This window comes from Cyprinodon variegatus, unplaced genomic scaffold, assembly GCF_000732505.1.
Source record: "Cyprinodon variegatus isolate N-32 unplaced genomic scaffold, C_variegatus-1.0 Scaffold320, whole genome shotgun sequence".
NCBI lineage: Eukaryota > Metazoa > Chordata > Actinopteri > Cyprinodontiformes > Cyprinodontidae > Cyprinodon > Cyprinodon variegatus.
The window spans coordinates 320,391-328,660 of NW_015150773.1; the positions used below are offsets into that span (position 1 = coordinate 320,391).

At 34.8% G+C, this 8,270-nt stretch overlaps 1 protein-coding gene across 2 annotated transcripts in view; it reads left to right on the plus strand.

The window, feature by feature from the left end:
- Positions 1 to 2,753: 2,753 nt before the first annotated feature.
- LOC107091000 (keratinocyte differentiation factor 1-like) overlaps positions 2,754 to 8,270 on the plus strand; it is a 14,616-nt gene continuing 9,099 nt past the window's right edge. The window contains exons 1-2 of one of the 2 annotated variants that reach the window (XM_015384697.1): positions 2,754 to 2,935; positions 6,833 to 7,005. The gene's annotated coding sequence lies outside the window, so the exon portion shown is untranslated. The remainder of the gene's footprint in view (positions 2,936 to 6,832; positions 7,006 to 8,270) is intronic. The other variant, XM_015384696.1, reaches the window with a different exon arrangement.

Here is an 8,270-nt window from a genome sequence, read left to right on the forward strand (position 1 = left end):
GAAGACATTTCTCTAAACACCATAATAAGCTGAATTTATCTTCCCCATGTTGTAAATAGGATTGGACTGGGCTGGATGTTTGTTTTTCAATTTGATTCTGTTTGTGTTGAATTCTGTTACATGTTTCTGTATTAAAGCTGTCATGTTAATTGCCTTTAGATGAAATTTGTTGGGACTTGTTTCTATTTTATAAGACTGTATTATAATAAATCCCCCTACTGGGTCTGGTTCTGTTGAAGTATGTTTCCTGTCGTTCTATCTTCTCCTGTTATTTCTTACTATAATAAAGGTTTGATTCAAGTCATGTGAACAGGATCTTTTTGTCTTTTTTTTGTAAATTGTCTTGAAATAAGTGGTTGTAAATTTGTAAATGTTTTAAAACTGAAGTCAACTTGAGAAAGTATTCTAATATTACTATAGTACAGCGCTTTGGAAGATTGGTGGTTATTATTGTGTCTCTTTTGGGGGGTCTGACCTGACAGCTCATGTTAACAGAACAATTGTTCTTGTCACCTTGCAGTGTCAAAACAAATTAGCTCTAAAAAAGGAAAGTGAGACGTTCCTCCTGCAGTTCTTCTGATTTTATTGACCTTATAGACAATCTGGGAGTTAAGCAGCAGAGCAGACAGTAAACATCAACACTGAGCCATACAAAGAAAAAAAAAAACAAATATGGGAGGATAATTAAAGATGAATGTTAAAATAAAACTAGAGGAAGATAATAGGCATGTTTAGTGAACCCAAAGGCAAACAGCTTTGCTTAATTTAAACAAAACTTTGTCCAAAGCTGATTTTTATCTTCTTTAAAAACGCGTCAAATGTGTGCGCCTCAAATGTGAAACAATATGAATACACATTGTGGATAAACCGATCTATCTATCTAGAGATTAGCATGACATTCCCCAAATGTGAGAAACTCGGGGCAGATATTATTGATAGTTTATTCATTTTATTAAGGCATTAGTTGTTGCCATGTGGCCAGGTTGTTCAGATACATTCTCAAATCAGAGTTGTAGTTTCTTTGTGGTAATAGATTCAACATTAAACCTTTTACAGTTTGAGGAGAATCAAGGCTCTCCTGTTTTCTTTTTGGTTTGTTTTTTAATAATAAATAATAATCAAGATAGCTCTTTATTTTTGTGCTGTTTTTATGCTGAAGTTCTTTACAAGTGGTGTAGAATTGGTAGCAGGTGGTTCTACGCATCAATAGATCAGGTTGTTTCTGAAAGTTACAAAGTTCTTTAAAAAACAAATGCAGGTTTAAATGGTGAATGCATGAGTGTATGTAAGTGTGTATAAGTACATGTTACAAGGTTAAGTTTGTTGTCTGTAAGTTATATTGTATCAAAAAAGAGAGAAAAAAAGGAAAAAAAATAGTGATTGCACATTAATTATTTTTATTGCAGTTATGGTGTAGCATTGTAAATCCAGATGGCAGATGTCAAATATAGAGAAACAGCTTATTGCTCAGGGTATCAAATAGTAATTACACATTATACATTGCACAACTTATTGCCATTGTAGTGTCGCATGTAAAGTCTGGTTGCAGCAGGGATGAATGACCTGTGGTAGCGCTCCTTTTTACTAAAAGAGCTGCTCAGCTCCTCTACAGGCCGGTGCAGAGGTTGGAAGGTGTTGTCCATGATGGATGGAAGCTTGGACAGCTCCTTCCTCTCAGACACTTTCTCCGCTGAATCCAGAGTGCAGCCCAGGACAGAACTAACCTTTCTCACCAGCTTATTCAGTCTCTTTCTGTCCCGCTCTGTGGTACCAGGGACCCAGCAGATGACAGGGTAGAGGAAGGCTGTTTTTTTTCCCTTCGTTCTATTTTTATCCATTTGGACATATTTCTAACTCCCGTGCTGCGGTGGAGTTAAACCTATTTTGCCCTCCTACCTCGCTTCCTTTAGCCACGACCCTCTTTCCACTTGCAGTATCTTTTGATGCAAGGCCTTCCAGAATCTATAATACAGAGGCGTTATTATTTTTCAGTGAATGAGGTTTTTTATAGGCCCAGGTGGAGTACAACTTTGCTACTTCTGTTATTTGCTTTTGTTTCTAAAATATAATGCATACAGCCTGTAAGGTAAAAAAAAAAATAAAAAGTTACCAATCAATCAATCGAATCATATTGTGATGTCTTCTGGAGTATCGAAAATATTCGAATTGTCGGGTCAGGAAATTGATCCTGAAAGGAATCGCCATGATGGGAGTGATTTACACCCCTACAGTCATAGAAGGTTTAACGCAGGGGCCTCCTCGCTCCAAAATTTAAAAATTTTTAAAATCTTTTTAAAATATTTTCTTTTTTTATGTTAACTAAAAACAAAAAAATATTAAATGTTTTTCTTTCCAAACATTAGAAAAACATGGCTCTCCGCAGACACATTCATCAATTAACTGGGTTAATCAATCACTGGTTGTTGCATTGTTGTTGCTTTTCCCAGCCTGTGTTCTGTGTGTAACTACAGCCTAATAATAACTCTCTGACTGCTTTGCGGAAATATTCGTCATTAAAAACAATAACACCGAAAGTCTATCAAAATAAAACTCCAATGTGAGCGGCAGGTTTCAGTATCTTTGTCGTAAAAAGAATTAAACGCCTTTAAATAATTGAAGAATGTAAATGTGTTGCTTTGATAAGTGAAAAAGCATGATAACACATCTAATGTGTTGTTCATTGTACCTGAGTTTTATTTTTTTAAACCCCTCTAACCGGAAGTGCAGCCTGGCTCTACCTTACCTGGTCCGCTTCCTGTACCTTGACGCTCAGGTAGACGGTTTTCCCCTAAAACTTTCCGGAACCTTTTCTATTGAAGTGAGCGGGACCTAAGTGCTTGCTGGACATGGATTTAAACTTTTCTATCTACCTGTAGGACAGATAGAAAGCCTTGGTATCAGGGTGGGGGGGTCGGCTGGACGTCTCTGACTGTAGGTGAGTAATTGGTCTGTCCGATAATGGAGGAAGGAGCCGCAGTGACGCCATGAAAGTGAAAATGATATTTAAACAGGCAGAAACAGGTGACCATGAATAAACCTGTCCAGTGTTTTAAAGTGTGACTAACTGAATTACCGATTAATGTTAAAGAGCTGACCGTTTGTGTTGACTGAGCAGGATTAAAGTGACGTTGCGTTGTGTCCTGTAAACAGCCGTCTCTGTGGAAAACGTCAGCAAAGAAAAGCAACAACAGCGCAACAAACTCAGGCGGTTTACAGACAGGTTACCTTATTCACTACAACACCAGGGGCGGTTACCAGGGGGCCAGATGGAGCCAGGAGGGGGCCAGCGCGTTTTCATGGTGGCACAGAAAAGCATGAAATGAAAATCAGGGCAAGGGGTTCAAAGTCATAAGGTCGTAAAATTACGAAAATTAAGTCGTAACATTACAAGAATAAATTCATAACTTTGCGAGAATAAAGTCATAAAATTAAGAAAATAAAGTTGTAACATAACAAGAATAAAGTTTTAACATTACGAGAATAAATTCATAACATTACAAAAATAAAGTTGTAACATTACAAGAATAAAGTTGTAACATTACGAGGATAAAGTTGTAACATTACGAGAATAAAGTAATAAAATTACGAAAATAAAGTAATAAAATTACAAGAATAAAATTTTAATATTACGAGAATAAATTCATAACATAACGAGAATAAACTTGTAAAATTATGAAAATAAAGTTTTAACATTAGAAGAATACAGCTGTAACATTATGAGGATAAAGTCGTAACATTATGAGAATAAATTCGTAACATTACGAGAATAAAGTAATAAAATTACAAGAAAAAGTTTTAAAATTACGAGAATAAATTCATAACATTACGAGAATAAACTTGTAAAATTATGAAAATAAAGTTTTAACATTAGAAGAATACAGTTGTAACATGAGGATAAAGTCGTAACATTATGAGAATAAATTCGTAAAATTACGAAAATAAAGTAATAAAATTACAAGAAAAAGTTTTAAAATTACGAGAATAAATTCATAACATTACGAGAATAAAGTTGTAATATTAGGAGAATAAAGTCATAGCATTACGAGGATAAACTCGTTACATTAAGAGAATAAAGTTTTAACATTACAAGAATAAAGTTGTAATATTACGAGAATAAAATTTATAACATGATAATAAAATCGTAAAATCACGAAAATAAAGTTGTAACATTACAAGAATAAAGTAATATTACGAGAATAAAGTTGTAACATTACAAGAATAAAGTAATATTACGAGAATAAAGTTGTAACATTACAAGAATAAAGTAATATTACGAGAATAAAGTTGTAATTTTAAGAGAATGAAGTCATCATACCACTATCCGTTTCAGAAAGAAAGCTCTGAGCTCCGACCAGCGGATGACGGTCGACCAGCGCCACCAAACAGCAACCTGAGTCCACTTTGTCATGCTGCCCAATATGTTGCTGTTGTGCTAAAAGATTTCCTTATAAGTTCACATGATGCTCCACATTCCTCATTTTAGTGAAGAAAGCGCTTCTTGTAGGAGTTGTCATAAAAACATGTTTCTTGTAATTTTAGGACTATTCTCATTGTGACTTTTTTCTTGTAATATTACGACTTTATTCTTGTAATATTACAACCTTATTCTCGTAATTTTACAACTTTACCATCATAATGCTATGACTTTATCGTCATAATTTTTCGACTTTATTCTCGTATTGTTATGACTATTCTCGAAATTTTACGACTTTATTCTCGTGATTTTATGACTTTATTCTTGTAATTTTTTTACTATTCTTGTTGCGACTTTATTCTTGCAATTTTAAGACTTTATTCTTGAAATAGAAGGGAAAAAAATATCTAGCCTGACCCTAATACTCCGTCATAGTATTAAGATAGCTGATTAAAGTGACATTTCTATTCAGTTAGATTTAATTAAAACCCTATTTCTTATTAGGTCAATATACATCCTCAATTTAGGAATTTTACATATTATTAGCTTAATGTAAGTCAAAATTAGATTTTTATTTTTATTTGTTTTGAAAGTTAAAAATTTAGCAGATGAAAACTGGGATCCTGTGTCAACACCAATTAAGCTACCACCGTAAAACAGAATTTGTAAAGAAAAAAAATGAATACATTCAAATGACCTATCAGTAACCATGTCTTTTCCAGCGCATATCATCATTAGAATTTCTTTGAGTATTATGTCTTCAGTACAGGGGCCAGGACATGATCTACAGGGGGCACTGGCCCCCATTGGCCCCTTTCTAGAATCACCCATGACCAACACACTTGATTTTTAACATTTATTTGAGAAATAAATAATGATAATCACATCTAAACATAAAGATATAATTCTTTGAATATCACCATTATTACAAGTTTTTTTTTATGTAGATAATGCTATCAGTAACTTTTAAAGTAACTTCAGTTACTTTTTTTCCTATTGGTATTCAACCTTACAAAGTCTTTATTATGATGCAGTTTAATTATAAAAAGTGAAAAAATTGTTTATTTGTTGTGGTTAATTTTATTCCACATAACAAGATGAATTGTAGATGTTTAATTTGTATTTTAACAGTGGTGTTTTTATTAATTGTAGTGCTGATAGTCTTAAATAAATAGCAACATTACTATTTTACATTATTAGTATGATTAAAATACGTTATTGTTGTAATGCAGCTCTTAATATATTATTACCAACATTAAACAGTGTACTAATAGCACATGTAGTCTTATGATTGATAATCCATTTGGGAAACCATGATTATTATCAGGGGCGGATTTAGGAAATCTGGGGCCCTAGGCAAAGACAGGCAGGGGGCCCTCTGAATAAAGAAGACAACACATAAAACAGACCCATTATACTGATACAGACATTTTAATAGAATAGAATAGAGTAGAATTGAATTGAATTGATCAGAAACATAATTAATGTGCAAAATAAGGAATAGTTGTATTAACTATAAATGTAAACAGAGTTTTATGGGGCAACTGCCTAGTATTGCCTAATGGTAAATCACCCCTGATTTCAATGATAACAAAAAGAACATTAATAAATACCAATATATTATAATAAGTAGTATTAATAGTAGTAATATCATTGTTAATACAGCTCAGTTAATGTTTAGACTCATTCTCTAATATTACTCTATAATTTAAACCATCTAGAATTAGGGGTTTCCCTTAATGTTTTTCAACAATTGTGATGAAACACTGAGATGAGTTTTCAGTTGTGACCGAATTGAGTTGTTTATCATTTGGGAATACTCCCATGACATCACACAGGTAATCTGATGAATGAATGGGTTATTGTCTCAGACCAGGTTTCAGCACTATGAAACCTGTCAGGCCACATTACACGATGCCTGCATGTAAGAGTAGTTTCCTTTGTTTTCTTTTTTCAAAAGGAAGATGCCCTCATGCGCTTTAAAGTGATTCGAGATTCTACCTGATAGAAAGCTACTACAGCCCAAAAAATATTTTTAGTGACATTTAATTAGTTCTCAGCCTTGCTACAAATGGTATAGAATTAATATCTTTCTTCACCGTTCTACACACAAACCCTATTATCTTATAACACTGTAATAAAACGTAGTAAGAATTTTTTAAATTTACTAAAAATAGAAAACTAAGAATTCAATTAAATTAAATGTATTTATATAGCACCTATTCACAACACATGTTATTTCAAAACACTTTACAGACACAATTTAATCAGATCATTCAGTCACATTGGTTCAAAGCTTTCTGTCTAAGAAAATTCATCTTTTTGCATCCAGTCATTAACTTTGCAGGATTCGCTCCTCCTGGATGAGCATTTGGTAACAGTAGAAATTTTTATTTCATTGTGTTATTAACTCTACAGCAATCCCTCACGTCACAAATGCTCACTGCAACAGTGGAGAAGAAAAACTCCCTTCTAAAAGGAAGAAATATCCAGCAGAACCAGGCTAAGTGTGAGCGTGTGAGAAGACAGGAGCAGACGCACAAGAGGAACATAGAAGCACTGATCCATCATTACTCTCTATGTTAGAAAAGGTACGGCTAAACTAGCTCCATAGGTGGGTCTGTCTAGGAAAGAATAAGTTATGTAGATGAGCTCTGAGCCAGGTTTCATGTCAGAAGGGATGATAGAGAGCATGTACAGTTATGCTACATTCACACTACACGCGGCTGAAGGATCAAATACTGCTAGTTTACATGCAAAGTCAATGTAAACGCGCATCAAGGTACAGCAAGGTGCAGCCTCTTGAGCTTCTAAGCATCTGAAACGCATGACGCACTGCAAAAGCAGCAGCTGCTGATGCAAAGCGCTATGATCACTCTCCTGAAATGCCTTAATTAACTTAAAATGATGAGACCTGCCGGTAAAACATATTCGCTTTTATTAACATTAGTGAACGTTAGCCTCTGACGACTGGGCCAAAGGCTGCTGCTGAACAGGATTCCCAGTCACAGAGTTCCGCCGGTATTTGGAAGTCTGAGCGGCTCCGACAGCGAAACAATAATTGAAGGAAGGAAGGAAGAATGTAATCTTGACGAAGTGACTGCACAGATGAAGTTTTCTGGGTGACTCTCTTATTTAAAACATATTAAAGCTACTTTTTACCCACTGATCACAGCATATATAGCTGCCAATGTTACAGGCTGCTGAAGCTGGAGTAGCAAAGATGCTTCAGCTGCATGTCAGAACTAAACTTGTACAAGCATCAAAAATGAAGCAGCATGCTCATTTGTGCTGCTCCTGCTGCAAGCGGTCTGAACGTAGCATTAGCAGCAGTAAAAACTGAGCTTGCAGCTATGTTTTGGAGAGGAAACAGGACTAAACACTGAAAAGTATTCCTAACTCTTCCATCTATAACACAAGTATATATCCATTAATTTCACACCTAAACAAAGAACCAGACCAGATGAAGCTACTATGATGTAAAAAAAAAAAAAAAAAGCAGAGAGAACATAAAGGTTCAACTAACAAATAATAAAACAATAGACGCCTTTATGGTTCTGCACCCAGATGCAAGTCAGTACGGCAAGGCACATGACAGCCTGTATAAAATTTGTCATGTTTGAAGGAAACCAGAAAACCCTTCATCACAAGGTCAATTACTCTCCTTACAATGAAGCATGGAGGTGATTACATCATGCCTTTGGGATTATTTTTATCAACAGGGAACCGGCAGATTAGTCAGCATGAAATGAATGAGGGATGCAGAGATGTTTAGACATATTCTGGAGAAAAACCTGCTACAGAGTGCTCTAACGAGGGGACCCATCGGCGGTTTTGAGTATTACAGGTAGAGATG